A 16,138-nucleotide genomic window follows, 5' to 3' on the forward strand; every position below is an offset into this window, starting at 1 on the left:
AGATACCACAAACCGAATAATCTAACTAAAAATAGAACACAGATCTAAACAGAGAATTCTCAATACATATGAAGTCAGTTGGCTGCACCAACAATTAAGGAAATGTTCAACACCCTTAGCCATCATGGAAATATAAATCAAAACCACGTTGAGATTCCTCTTTACGCCCATCAGAATGGCTGAGATCAATGACACAAATGATAGTTCATGCTGGTGAGAGTATGGAGCCCTCATCCATTGATGATTGGAGTGCAAACTTTTACAGCCACTATGCAAATCAATATTGCAACTCCTCAGAGGTTGGAATCAATCTATATCAAGATGCAGCTTTACCACTTTTGGGCATATCCATAAAGGACATTGCCTCTTACCACAAGGATACTATCTAAACCATGTTCATTGTTGCTTTATTAATAAGAGCCAGAAATTGGAAACAACCTAGATTTCCATCAACTGAAGAGTGGGTAAAAAAAAAAGTAGTACATTTACCTAATGGAGTATTTTTAATGCCATTAAAAATGGAATCATGGAATTTGCAACAAATGGATTGAACTAGAAAACTCATCCTCAATGAGGTAACCCAGATCCCAAATTATAAACATAGTATGTGTTCATTTATATTTATGTGTTAACTATTAAATAAATAGTAACTCACTATAGTCCATAGACCGAGAGATGTTGCATACAGGGGATGGGAGTAACAGAGACATGTGGATCTTTTTGGGAGGGAGACAGATAATAAAATTTAAGAGTAGACTGGGGCAAGTTGTGACAGCAATGGGAAGGATGGTTGGGGGGTGTAATATTCATGGCAAGAAGGTGGAGAGACCTAGAATTGAGGGGCATTTGAGGGATGGCATGGAGAACTACTGCAGTGGAAACAATCTAAAATATATGAAGGTGACCTTCATGAAGTCTCCTAATATTAGGGATCAGGAAGTCCTAACTGGCCTTCTTTTGCGAATTTTCTAGTACCAGTACTGCATTTCCTTTAATTGAGTTGTTTGCCAAGTAGATCCCAGGGAAATCCCCTCAAATACAGGTTGTTACTAACACAATGGATTCCTTTCTGAAATTGACTGCTGGCCCCAAGCTGGGAAAAATGTCCACACAATTCACTGAACATGGAGAGGTTGATTGGAACCTACATGGAGCCTTTACTCTTCAGATCTAGTATCTTTTGTATGGGAAAGTACTTTGTAAGCTACTAAAAGAGAAAAATAAACACCAACTAAGCCACACAACCTTTAATCTACAATCTGTCCTGCCAGCAAGATATGCTAGGGCAATGATGACACAGAACTTGTAGGAGTAGCCAAGTGTTGTCTGATTGAACTTAAGGCACATGCTACAAGCTCAAACCCATGTTCACACTGCTTCAGGGACCAAAATTTAGAGAGTAGATATCCCAGAAGCCTAGGGTAAGGAAAATACTACTGGGCTAAAAGAAGCAAACATAGTGATAATCAAATGATTACTAATAATATTCTACTCTACTCAGAGATCAATGTCATAGTTAATCATCAGAGGACCTTCCTCCTGCAGCCGATAGGAAAAATATGAAGACCCACAGCCAGACATCACAGAGAGAGACAGAGGGAGGGAGGGAGGGAGGGAGGGAGGGAGGTATAGAGGGAGGGAGGGAGAGAGATGGGGAGATGAGGAGATGGGGAGATGGGTGGCAGATGGAGGGAAAGAAACAGAGACAGAGAGATACGGAGGAAGAGCTTGGAAAGCACAGCTCTTAATAGTATACTTCCATGAAATCCCTGTCACAAGAGCTTGGGAAACCCTGCAGAAGAGGAGGTAAGTGGGAATGGACAATCCCAGGAGAACAAGGCTCTCTGAATCACTTGAGCAAGGTTGATAGGAACCCAAAGAGACTTAAGCAGCAATCACAGGGCTAACAAGGGTCTGTGCTTGGTTCTCTGTGCATATATTTTAGCTGTCAGTTTAGTGGTTTTATGAAGTTCCTGAGTGAGTGAAGTGGTTTCTGTTTATTATGCCTTTTTTGGTGGCTCTTTTCCTTCTGTTGAGTTGCCTTGTCCAGACATGAGTAAAGGTTTTATTTTTATCACTTTGCATTTTATTTTGTTCTATTTGTTTATTATCTCACAGACGTCTGTTATTTTCTAATGAGAACAGAAAAAGGAGTGGATCCAGAGGAGAGGGGAGGTATGGAGAAACTGGGAGAAATAGAGGGAGGAGAAACATAAAATATACTGTATCAAAAAAAGAATCAATTTTAATAAGCAAAAATATTTAAATATTTACACTTATAATAGCTAATATGAGAAAAATATAGCAGAAATGTTGTTAATTATATTTACCTTAAGAGAAGGTAATTATGCTACTCATGAACTTACCTGATATGCTACAGAAATACTATTTCCGACCTCTTCTATTAGTAATTTTTAAGCCAGAAATTTAAATATCATCAATGATCCTGTGAAGACAAAATATTCACCCCAAAATTCTCAGCTGTGAGTGTTACCAATAGCACACAGTGACCAACAAAGAAAAGATATCAGAAGTATAATAATATATGCCAAATGTAGTTAATTAATCTGTTATTTTTGAAAAACATTAAGACAATGACATGAATACTCACCCTTGTAAATACTGGACTGTAAAGTCATGTTCGATGTAAGAAGTCTTGCTCATGGGTAATCAATAATGAGATGATGCCATGAAATACTAAATATGAGTACTCTCAGGAAAAAAAGACAGATGATAAAATTAAGGATACTGAAAATAATCAAACCTTCCTGTTTACCCATTAAAATTTCAAAGCAGAACTCCTGGCCTATTGGTTGACATAGAAAATTTCAAATGGCAGTAATTACTTATGAATACATTTGATGATATAATATTACGTATCACATGTCATATATGATAACAGTATGCATAATTTCAACCCTAAGACATTGGAAAACCATAAAAGGTATTTTATTTAGGTAAATTATTAAATGATATTATTTGTAATACAATGATAAGAACTGAAAATGTAAATATTTGTAGCACTTGTTCAGAATAAGCTGTGAGGATGTTCTGGCTTTTGTTTTCCTGTTTAAGTAACATTTTGGTGTTTATTCAAAAGGAAACGGAGAGCAAAAATATCTCTCCTGCTGAGTTAGGGACAAAGTGAAAATCAAGGTCATTTTTCAGTCTGTGTTAACTAGCATGTCAATTATTCCTCTGCTTTGACACAAAGCAGACCTAGAGTAAATACAGCCTGGAATCATGAGGTCCCACTCAGCAACAGCCTTCAGGCTGCTGTCTGGATATAAGCTCTATTTTAAAAAATATTTGTAGTCAATATGACCCAAAAAGATATCTTAACTGAAGAATAAAACAGTCAAATCCAATTCACCCTCAATTACAGTTTAACTATAGTCATAATTTGAGGCTATCTAAAATATAAATTTTAGTTTTCCTTAAATAATAGTATTCACTAAAATATAAAATTGACCCAGGTTATCATTACAGTCATTAACAATCTATTATCTTAAGGTTAAATTATCAAAGCCACATAGAATAACAATACCATGTAAACAGTAAAACAGTGACTATAAGTGTTGTTTTTAGCAAAATCTCAATTGCTAAATTTTACCAGTGAAGATCCAGGAGCCAGATGCTAGGGTGCAAGACTACTTTCTCAGAGAGGCAGAGTAAGCACCCAGTTGACCTTGCTCTGCAGCCAGTATCCCCAAAGGAAGCTTTCCTTCTCTATGCCATTCCAAAAACTTGCAAGCTGCAAGTCCCTCCTTTCTACATTCTGTGTCTCTCTATCTTTCTTCCTGACACCCTCTAACTCTCTACAGTTTTGTTTGGTTATTTTCTTATGCTTATTCCCTGACAACTGATTGCTTTTTCTGCCTCTTGACCTGTGGTTGACTTTATTTAATCTTGATTTTATTTAATTAAATAATTGAATTTAATATACAAGCAAAAACCTCTTGGAATAAAGGTGTGTGCTAGGGCTGATTCATACCACAACTAGAGACAGGATTTTTTTTCCAGTAGTCAACACAATTTTAGGGTTCACAATGGGATCAAATATCGTGCAACATGTAAACATTCATTGAGCACTTATTTACTGCGCATTGGGATCTCTTTTAGACATTTATTGTGTCTTCACAACCACGTTTATCTACAGCTATATTTAAAACACCCACTGTGCACAAGAGGCTGGAGAGAATAAAGAAATTACTATAACTTACCTAAAACCTGGAGGAAATTGGTTACTCTTTTTGACCAAGTTACAAGCAAGTTATCCTTTTTACAGTAGATGGTATACTTGTGTGGACTGTCATAGGTCTGCATCGGTGAGGCATCTACTACAATACCCAAGTTGATGTATTCATTGATAAACAAATCAAATCATGAGCATATTGCTAGAAATAGATATAATTTATTAAGAAAGGAAAGCATACCTCTAATGGAAATCAGTTAGCGATCTAAGTTAAAGTCCCCAAATTAACGAGCTACAAACCCATGTCCCTCTGTTCATGTATAAGTAGCATTCTTTTTTCTACTTTGGTAAATTCCAGGATTCCTTGAATATATTCTGTTTCTTATATGGAACTCACTTTGGGAAGGGATTCTAGTCTTTCTCTGTAAGTTGGTATCTATAAGAAGTTTGCATTATTATTGTTGTTGTTACAACATGGTTCCTCTCTGTAACAGCCCTAGTTGCTCTGAAACTCATGTTACAGACTACAGAAATAATTGTCTCATGGAGTTGGCCTGAACTGGATGACTTGAGAGGCATGCGTCATAGGTTTTTAAGGCTAGAGTCAATGGCTCCTTGGAACAATGTGCCTTCCAGTTTCTAAGAGATCATCACTCCCTCAAGCAGTGAAGCATTTAGACTGCCTTGTGTTTCTCTCTATGTTCCCTTAGTAGTCAAGGAAGCATAGAAGCTTGACGTGACGATTGGTCTTAGACATTAAGGGATGTGCCTTTTAGAGCTAGCAAATGCCATTGTATCCTGGAAACTACAACAGTATTGATTCTAGCAATTGCCATTGTATTCTGTTTCTGATAAAGGTATAAAATGTATGATTTCTCTCAGTAAAATTGTCCTACCCTCAATTGTGCTGTGGATCTTCCAACCAGCTGATTTAATTTCTCCTGGCCATATCAGGTAACCTTCATCAAGTAAGTAAGTGTGGGTACTTAGAGTAGACTGACCTAGCCCTGAACTCCCAGAAGTCCACTTGTTTCTACTTCTTTTGTACTGGGATTAAAGGTGTATACCACCATCATCTGGCTTCCTTATAAGTTTTATATGTTAATATTGTTGTGTTTTCTTCATTCTCTATTCCCTTGCCACTGAAGCATAAAACCCAATAAAATGTTAATAAATGAGCTCTAGTTAAAAGTGTAGGATGGTCTATAGCCACCTTTAGGAATCAATCGTACATGACATTAATGTCCAAGATTTGCATTTTTCTTTATTTTTCTAGACAAAATTAATTTGTAATTTTAATAAAAATATTTTGTTTCCATTAATAGTGCACAGTAAGCCACAGACATAAGATGGACACAAGTTTTTAACTATTGTATGTAAGAGGATCTGATTTGAATTTTGCTAAAATACTGTCTCCTGGTAAATTATGAAACAATTTGGTTATTTCCATTGTTGTATTTGAGTGGGTCACCTGAAGCTTACAATAGTATTTCTTACTTAATTTTTTTATTTATATTTTAATTTTCTTAATTCAGCACCATTCTCCATACTATAATCGGGTCTGTCTAAAGTGGACATCTCTCTTATGAATGTTATAATAACCTCCGTGGGTTCATATGTACAGCTACTCTGTTGTGTCCAAAAGACATTTTCCTTGTAGTCATCAACTGACTTTAACTTTTACACACTTTCCACTCCCTCTTCTAAAGTGAACCTCAAGCCTTGGGAGGTGGGAGTATGATGTAGATATCCTATTAACAGCTTAGCATTCTGCAATTATCATTCTCTGCACCACAAAAAGTTGTGGTTCTCTGGGTAATTGCCATTTATAGCAAATAGAATCTTCTCTGATGAGAATTGAGAAATACATTAATCTTAAGTCTAATGAAATGCTGTAAAGAGACAGTTTAAGGCTGTGTTCATTTAAGAAAGTAATAGTTGGTATTTTCCTAGTGTCTATGTCCCACCTATTAGCAGGTTTTTAGTCTGATAATGGTGGCAAGTATGGGTTTTCTCCTATGGAGCAAGCTTTAAATCGATCAGAAAGTGGTTAGTTACTCCCTTGATATTCATTCCAGGATTGGGCATGTCTTGTGAGGATACACTTTATTAGAGATTTGCAGTGTTCACAGCAGGATAATATTGATTACTGATTATTACTTTTCTCTGCTATAGCATGCATTGCTTCTTCTAGCACTGTAAAAGCTAGACTATGAAAAAAAGTTGACATACCCTCCCCTTCCTTTTTCTACCCAAATTTACTCTTCCTGCTCTATTATTCATTTTATATCTTTATACCTGTAAGTGGTATTTCCCCTTCCTTGAGAACCATCACATTCTTGGCCACAAATGAATTTCCTAAACTGTTTAGGTATTCCAAATGAAAACACACATATTTAAAGATTCAAAACTAAAGTCCAGGAATGAGAAAAATCATGCAATAATTGTTCTCGGTATGGGTTATCACATCCAGAATGTCTGTTGCTGTCTTCGCCCTTTCACCCATCATTATAAGTTTATAATTTTTGCAGTATACTTAATAGTATTTCACACTACAAGTTTTGCTTTTAGTTAAAATGCAAGGAGTCAAGTCCTTAGTATTATTATCATTGGAAGCACAGAAATCTACTAGCACTAATTTTTCAGGAAAGTTAAGCTAATCTCTCTTACTCTTCCTATTTCCCACCTCAACTCACCCCATTCCAACCCCTACCAAGGATAAATTTAACTAAGCAAATGTATAATTGTCATTCTTTTGGTAGAAATCTTTCAATGTATTTCTTTTCATATCTTCATTAGAAGCAGAATTATTTTAGAAGTTGGGCCACAGATCTTACTGTTATCTTCAAGGACTGCAGACATGGAAGCATTTCTTTTTAATTGATTAATTAATTTACATCTCAAATGCTGTCTGTTCTTGAAATTCCCCCCTCCCAAAAACCCTCCCCATCCTTCCTGCCCTTCTCCTCTGAGAGGGTGTCTCCCTCACCCCCAGGGAATTCCTCCACCCTGGCACATCAAGTCTCTGCATCCTTTTCCATTGCAGCTAAACAAGGCAGCACTGTGTACCTGGGCCTGGTCTGTGTATGCTCTTTGGTAGCTGCCTCAGTCTCTGAGAGCTTCTGAAGGTCCAGGTTAGTTAAGTCTTTGGATTTTTCTGTGGAGTTCCTAATCCCCTTCAGGGCCTTTAATCCTTCCTTACATCAACTCTTCATAAGAGTCCCCAACCTCAGCCTAGTGTTTGGGTGAAAGTATCTACATTTGTTTCAGTTAGAACCTGGGTAGAATCTCTCAGAGCACAGGTATGCTATGTTCCTGTCTGCAAACATATGAGAGTATCATTAAAAGTGTCGAAGACCGGTGCTTGCCTATGTGTTGGTTCTCAAGGGGGGCTGGTTATTGGTTGGCCATTCCTTCATTATCCACTCCATCACCTGTTCTTGCATTTCTTGTAGACAAAATAAAATTTTGGTCAAAAGTTTTGTAGGTAGGTTGGTGTCCTTATCCCTTCACTGGGGTACTGCCTTGCTGCAGATCTCATTGGGCCACAGATATCATTGTTATCTTCAAGGATTACAGACATACAAGCATTTCTTTAATTAATTAATTGTGCTTTGCCTATTCTGGTTCTGTGCCCCAATCTTAGGTATCTCAGGTATGGTGACCCACATGGACCCCTGAAGCTTCCTTAATCCCACGTCTCTGAGGCTTTCTAGTGATTCCCCCCACCCGTATCCCGCCTCCGCCAGTCAGTTGGAGATTTCCATTCATTCTCCTGGCTCTCTGGTCCTCTCTCTAGTCTCTCCCTACATCTGAACATGAACCCTCATTCTTATTCCCATTCCCTCTCCCACCCAGTTCCCTTCCTCCCTCTGCTTCCTATGAATATTTTACTCCCACTTGTAAGTGAGATTCAAGCATCCTCCCTCAGGCCTTGCTTCTTGTTTAATGTCTTTGGTTCTGTCAGGATGTATCATGGGTGTCCTGTAAGACAAATATCCACTTACCAGTGAGTACATACTCTGCATGTTCTTTTGGGACTGGCTTACCTCTCAGAGGATGAAAATTTCTACTTCCATCCATTTGCCTACAAAATTCATGTTGTCCTTGTTTTTAATGACTCATTAGTATTCCATTGTGTAGATATACCACATTTTTTGTATCCATTCTTTGGTTGAAGGATATTTTGGTTGTGTCTACTACCTGGTTATTATGAATAAAGCTGCTATGAACATAGTGGAACATGTGTCCTTGTTATATGTTGGAGCATCTTTTCGGCATATGCCCAGGAGCAGAATAGCTGGGTCTTCATGTAGAACTATTTCCAATTTTCTATGAAACCACCAGAATGATTTCCAGTGTGGTTGTACAAATTTTCAATCCCACCAGCCATGGAGGCATGTTGCTCTTTCTCCATATCTTGTGAGTATGTGCTACCACTTGAATTACTGATCTTAGCCATTCTGATTGAAGGAATAAAGAATCTCAGAGATACTTTGATTTTTATTATCCCTTCATAGTCATTCTTAACCTGGGAAGCTTCACATTAGGTTCTACACTTCCATTCTTAAGAATTCTTTCATGAACTTAGATGACAGAGTTCAAACTAGAAAAATATAATTATCATTACATCAATTTTCATGACTCAAGAGTTCTTTACCCACATTCAGTTTTTTCTCATCACCTAATATTTATCCTTTCCCATTGTCTTTTGTTATGCTTATAATATATACCTGGGAAGACTAACACAGAAATATTCCAGGGGTTTTCTGAATAGCCATTCCCACCAGTAAGTTGGTTGCAGGTTCAAAATATACCCTGTCTTAAAAATAAGGTGGAAAACAATTAAGTGAGACAATGACTTCTGGTCATTATATGATGTAGTGTGTGATTTAGTTTTTCCTGAGAAAGTATCAACAAATATGTATATGCCTCAAAAAGTGGACCAATAAGAAAGTACATTCCACTGAAGTCGAACTTGGAGAATTAATAAATTTATTGGGTTTACAGAACCTGGGTTAGGTTACTTACTTAAAGTATTTTGAGTGAACCCACCCCAGGATAGGTTTAGCACAACAAAGTACCACACCATTAAAGAGGATGCCTTCAAGGAATACACATTATGGCATTCACATTTCAGCTAACTTTCTATATGCTAGTGTTTTTTCTCAAACAATTTGCAAGTGCAAGACAGGGAAATATCTTAGGTCTTGGGTGACCCTCTTTCCCAGGTCCACCGCTCCTCTGTTTCACTTCAGAAAAGAGCATGAATTCAAGGGATACCAACGAGACACAAGATACAATAAGACAAGGCACATAATACTATATTTATTTAGCAGAAATTACCCAAAATACAATCCACAGACTACATGACACTCAAGAAGAAGGATGACCAAAGTGTGCATGCTTCAGTCCTTCATAAAAGAGGGAACAAAAATATTCGTAAGAGGAGATATGGAGACAAAGTGTGAAGGAATGGCCATTCAAAGCATACCCACCTGGGGATATATATATATATCCAACAAAACTAAACAATATGATGAAGCCAAGAATTGCAAGCTGAGAGGAGCCTGATATAGCCATCTCCTGAAAGGCTCAGCTAGAACATGAATGCAAGCAGCAAACCATTGAACTGAGAACAGGATCCCAGGTGGAGGAGTTATACAAAGGATTGAAGGAGCTAAAGAGGCTTGCAACCCTATAAGAACAACAATCCCAACCAATCAGAGCTCAGGGACTAAACCACTACCCAAAGAGTACACATGGACAGACCCATGGCTCCAGTTGCATATGTAGCAGAGGATGGCCTTGTTGGGCACCGATGGGAGGAGAAGCCTTTGGTCCTGCCAAGGCTGGACTCTCAGTGTAGGGGATGTCAGGGTGGGGAGGTGGAAAGGACAGTGGTTGGGGAGGGGGAACATTCTAATAGAAGAAGGGAGAGGAGGATGAGTTAAGGACCTTATGGACATGAATCTGGGAAAGGGAAAAACATTTGAAATGGAAATAAAAAATATTCAATTAAAAAAGGAAAAAAGTTTCCAACGAAAATTAAAAAAATAAATAAAAATGAAATTATGAAGGTCCTCAGCTCAAAAAAAAAAGAAAAGAAAAAATAAGAAAAGAAAAAAAAAGAAAGAAGCTAAGGCTAGATAGTGTTTTAAAGCTATCAGTTGCTTCTTGGCCATTCAATATTCCTCAGCTGAGAATTTTTGTTTAGCTCTGTACCTCATTTTTAATAGTGTTAAATGGTTCTCTGAAGCTTAACTTCTTGAGTTCTTTATATACATTCTATATTAGCCCTCTACAGGATGTAGTATTGGTAAAGATCTTTTTCTCATCTGTTGGTTGCCATTTTGTCCTATTGACAGTGTCCTTTGCCTTACAGAAGATTTGAAACTTTATGAGGTCTCATTTGTCAATTGTTGCTCTTAAAGCAAAAGGCAATGGTGTTCTGTTCAGGAAGTTTTCCCCTATGCCCATGTGTTTGAGGCGCTTCCCAGTTTCTCTTCTATTAGTTTGAGTGTATCCGGTTTTAGGTGGAGGTCCTTGATCCACTTGGCCTTGAGCTTTGTACAAGGAGATAAGAATGTGTCAATTTGCATTCTTCTACATGCTGACTGGCAGTTGAACCAGCACTATGTTGCAGAAAGCAATCTACAGATTCAATGCAATCTCCATCAAAATTCTGACTCAATTCTTCATAAAACTAGAAAGGGATTTGTAAATTCATTTCAAATAAACAAAAACCCTGGATAGAAAAAACTATTTTCAACAATAAAAGAAGTTCTGAGGGAATCACCATCCCTGACCTCAAGCTGTATTACTGAGCAACAGTGATAAAAACTGCATGGTATTGGTACAGTGACTGGCAAGCAGATCATTGGAATAGAGTTGAAACCCAGAAATGAACCCACATACCTATGGTCATTTGATCTTTGACAAAGGAGCTAAAACCATCTAGTGGGAAAAAATTCATTCAAGCTGTATCACACAGACCTAGGTTTTTGATATGATCCCATGAAAGAGCAGCCATGTTTCTGAATTCAAATTCCCCTACATGATCTCTTCCCAAAACAGCCTTGTTGCTGGATTTAAATCCCTCTCCAACAATTATTACATTGTATTTCAAGTATCTATCACTATTTAAATATCTCATCAACACAGAGCCCCCAGAATAAATCAGACACATCTAACTTCCACACCGCCCCCCCCCTGAAACTTAGGGAAGATTTATGCTCTTTTCCAAAGAGGTGAACAAGTTTTTCACCATTATTTTTTCGCTATACTACTGGCATTCCAAACAGTATTATGACTGAATGATATTAGAGATTGATAAATGCTGCGGAAAGCTCCCACAGCATCAGCAGCTTGCAAGTTGGAGGAGCAATTGGCTCTCTTACTAGAATTGTATCTCTAAGGCTGTGACTAATTAGCTTCCTAAAGGCTGTGGCTGCTGATGCTGTGATGCTTTCCGGATCATCATATCAACCACAGAGCAGACCCAGCAGGAAACCCCTTCAATATTTAGCACTAATATCATTCAGTTAGTACCTGTTGCCACTTACGCTATCAGCTAGCTTTTAAACAAGACAGCCACAGTATAGATGACACAGAAATCTTTTGCTAATGCAGAATTCTTGACTCTACCAAGGACAGGCATTGACATAAGTTAGGGAAATGAAAGTAGCTTCGTTGCTTCAAGGCATATTTCATTGACTTTGGATTTTTTGCTGTGTGAAGGTATATGAGTGCTGGCAGAAGACAGTCAACCAATCATTTTGAGGATTTTGAAAAGGTTCTATGTATTTTGCAGTTTTTTTCTTTTTTTTTTCGGAGCTGGGGACCGAACCCAGGGCCTTGCGCTTGCTAGGCAAGTGCTCTACCGCTGAGCTAAATCCCCAGCCCGGTTCTATGTATTTTGATGACATCCGCTAACTGCAGTCTTTGATGAAAACCCTCCACAAATTCATTACCTTCAGTGCACTCAAATTCAAAAATGTCTTTGCCTCATGTACATCTGTCTTATAAACTTTTTCATCATCTTAAATCTCTATCCAGTTCAAAATATATTTCCATCTTTAGAATTCACATTTGTTTGTTTATCTATTTAGTGTGTGTCTGCGGTCTCTGTATGTATACAGCTACTGCATATGTGGGGTCACAGTGCATCTTATAGGATGTCCTTCCACCAGCATGCAAATCCTGAGAGGTAAACACAAGTCATCAGGCTTAGAAGCAAGGGTATTTAACCAACAATTCCATTTCTGTGCCCCCTTCCATGTTCTTACTGTAAATTATTTCTATAAGATACCGATTGATACAGTAATCTTCTTAATATTTAGAGGCACTTGCTTATGATTTGTTTAGAAACATAACCATAAATCACCAATGACATCTGGTTGCATGGCCAGCAGTGTGATTATAACTTTAAGACCTTGATTTTCAATTTCAGATGACAAAGACTTTAGTGACAAGTACTGATGGAGTTAGGTCAATATACTCTTCCCTAGGACATGTCATATCATATAATCTATCCTGTGGCCCTGAGGACTAAATAAAACCTGATGGACACACACAGGACTTATCCCTCCTTATCTCCTACATGAGGCCTGATTATATGGGCAGCAATCACACACTCAGATGTTTCTGTACTGGTATTATAACATGACTTAGGTCATAAAATGTTATCTTAGGAAAAAGAATTATTTAGAAAATTGTGTTTCTGATAGTTTCATGGAAATTAAGGAATAAGTAGAGTAATTTTTCCTTGCTAATTAGAACGTTTATGGGATACTGATGTCTCTCAATAATCTCAGAGCAATGACCTAGCACATGCACCAGTAACTGTCTCTTACATATGATATTCATCTTGTTACTCAGATAAAATACCTGATAAAGCAATCTATGGAAAGGTTGAAGTAGCCTCATAGTTCTGGGGTACATCACATCATGGTGGAGAAGTCATGGCAACAGGAAGTCGAAGCAGGTGGTCTACCACATGGTGCCCACAGGCAGGAAGCAGGGGAAAAGGAATGCTTGTAATTAGGTTACTTCCTCCATTCTATGCAGCACAGGACCCTAACCCATGGAATGATGTTGCCTCAGTCAGATTGAGTCTCCCCTCCACAGCAAACTAGTCTAAACTAATCTCTCACAGAAATCACCAGAGTCATATTTCCTGGAAGAGTCTAGAGACTTGATCAGTCAAGTTAGCAATCACTATTAATCATTACATTATTCAAATGCAGGTTTCTTCTGTTGAAATACACATGTGTGAGGGGATGCCCAATTTTTTTTCTCTATCTCTAACATTGATTATCTGGATTTAATTACAAACCCTATTCTTGTTACTTACTTTCTTACCGTGACATGGTACATGTATGCACATAATTCCCTTCTACTGGAAAAGAGATAAAATATGACTGACTTAGCTAATCACACTCACTGTAAAGAATCTAGAAACTAAAACCTTATGCCCAGTTTATACTAAATATTTAAGATCAACCTAGTGTTTCGGGATATATATTTATGTTGTAAACCCTAAGATTGTGTTGTTTATGAGAAAGACCTATTTCAATTTCTGGTGCAGCTCAAACTTTAATCTCTCTGGCTAGAATAAAGGCATACAATTAGTGATAATTTTCAATCCCCCACAATGAAGGAAATATTAGTTTGTAGAAGAGAGCATGCATGTTTGAAAGTGATTTCTAATTGAGGGTCAGACAAAGTGATGGATCACAGAAAGATTTAAGAGAGCCCAACTCTCTTAAGAACAGACAAAAAGGAGAGGCTATTTAAAGGAGTAAAGAGAAAAAAGGGAGGCAGTTTTACCAGGAGAGTTTTATTGAAACAGGATGAAGAGACAACAAGTTACATACAGGTAAAGACGGAACTAGCCAGAAAATCAGAAAAAGCCAATTTCAACAGATTGCTAGAGTTAGTTTTTAGTAGGGTTATTTGGTTCTCTGAGGTCTAATCTATTGAGTTCTTAGTATATTTTGGATATTAGCCTTCTATAATATGTAGTGTTGGTAAAGATCTTTTCCCAATCTGTGGGTTGCTGTTTTGTCCTATTGACAGTGTCCTTTGCCTTACAGGAGTTTTGCAATTTTATGAGGTCCCATTTGTCTATTGTTGATCTTACAGCATAAGCCATTGGTGTTCTCTTCAGGAAAATTTCCCCAGTGCCCATGTGTTTGAGGCTCTTCCCTATTTTCTTTTCTATTAGGTTCAGTGTATCTGGTTTTATGCAGAGGTCTTTGATCCACTTGGACTTGAGCTTTGTACCAAGAGATAAGAATGGGTCAATTTGCATTCTTCTACATTCAGATCTACACTAAAGCCAGTACCATTTGTTGAAAATGCTGCCTTTTTCCACTAGGCTCTTTGTCAAACTTCAAGTGACTGTACATGTGTGGGTTCATTTCTGGGTCTTTAATTCTTTTTTTTTTTATTTTTTTAAGATTTATTTATTTCATGTATGTGGGTACATTGTCACTGTCTTCAGACACCAGAAGAGGGCATTGGATCCCATGATAGACGGTTGTGAGCCACCATGTGGTTCCTGGGAATTGAACTCAGGACCTCTGGAAGAGCTCTTAACCACTGAGCCATCTCCAGCCCCCTGGGTCTTTAATTCTATTCCACTGATCTATCTGCCTGTCTCTGTACCAATACCATACAGTTTTATCACTACTGCTCTTTAATACTGCTTGTGTTCACTATTGTGAGAAGGAACAAGAACATGCACTGAGGGTATGATATTTCCTCATTAATATAAGTAGGCATCATGGGAAATTTTCCTCTGTGCTGCTCTAAGAGATAGCTTTTAGCAGGCCAGTTCCCCTCTTCTGGAAGGTTCAAAGACATGTATGTCTTTCTTGGTGGGTATAATGAGGCAACTTTCTGTTACTCCCACTTATCTTAGATCCTTCTTTTTTTGACAGAAAATAAAAACTTTGAGGAAATTGTATCCCTAATTTAAGGCCTTGGAGCATCAGAGTGTAATTATTTTTAGAAGGTTTAAAACCTTATCTTATAAATTGATGAATTATGGTTAGTATCAAAAACAAGCATTTTAACCAACTGGTGTTGGGTCATGTCTTTTGTAAAATATTTCCTATACACTTTTGGCCCTTCAATTAAAGACGGTGTGCTATCAATATTGACAATAATAACATAATACCTATGTGATACTTCTTATACAGAAAGAATTTTAATAAATATTTTAAGTGCTATCTTAATGTTCTTCAGAGAAAACTAAAGGTCATAGTTGAGGATCAAGAACTAAAAGATTAGCTTTGAAAGTGACATTCTTGGTATCGTACACAGATTTCTAACATTGACATTTATTGTTTGTTTAGGATTGCTTTATTCATTTCTAGATTAAAAAGTACTATTGTATATAAATAATTTCTTGTATACAATATAATTACAGACAGTTGTGAATCACCATGTGCTGGAAACCAAATCTTAATCCTGCAATAACTGAAGAATTCTTAAACCCCAAGTCATCTTCTGAGTCTTAAAACATCAACTCAATTTAAAAAAAGAACTTAAAATATAAGACAGAAATCCCTTTAAATGTTTCTCAGCCATTTGTGTTTTGTCATTTGAGACCTGTCTATTTTGTCCCATGCCCTGTTTATTTGTGATAGCCAGAAGCTGGAAACAACCTACATGTCCCACAATGGAAGAATGAATAGAGAAAATGTGGCTCATTTATACAATGGAATACTTGACTATTTAGAACAAGGACATCCCGAGTCTTGCAGGCAAATGAGTGGAACTAGAAAATATCATCCTGAGTGAGGTAACTCAGACCCAAAAGGTATGTTACATGGTATGTATTCACTAATAAGTAGATATCAGCCAAAAAATATAGAATTCCCAGGATACAGTCCACAGAACTCCAGGTTAACAAGCCAAAGGACTTTCGAAGAT

Source organism: Rattus rattus, chromosome 2 (genome assembly GCF_011064425.1).
Source record: "Rattus rattus isolate New Zealand chromosome 2, Rrattus_CSIRO_v1, whole genome shotgun sequence".
NCBI classification, from domain to species: Eukaryota; Metazoa; Chordata; class Mammalia; order Rodentia; family Muridae; genus Rattus; species Rattus rattus.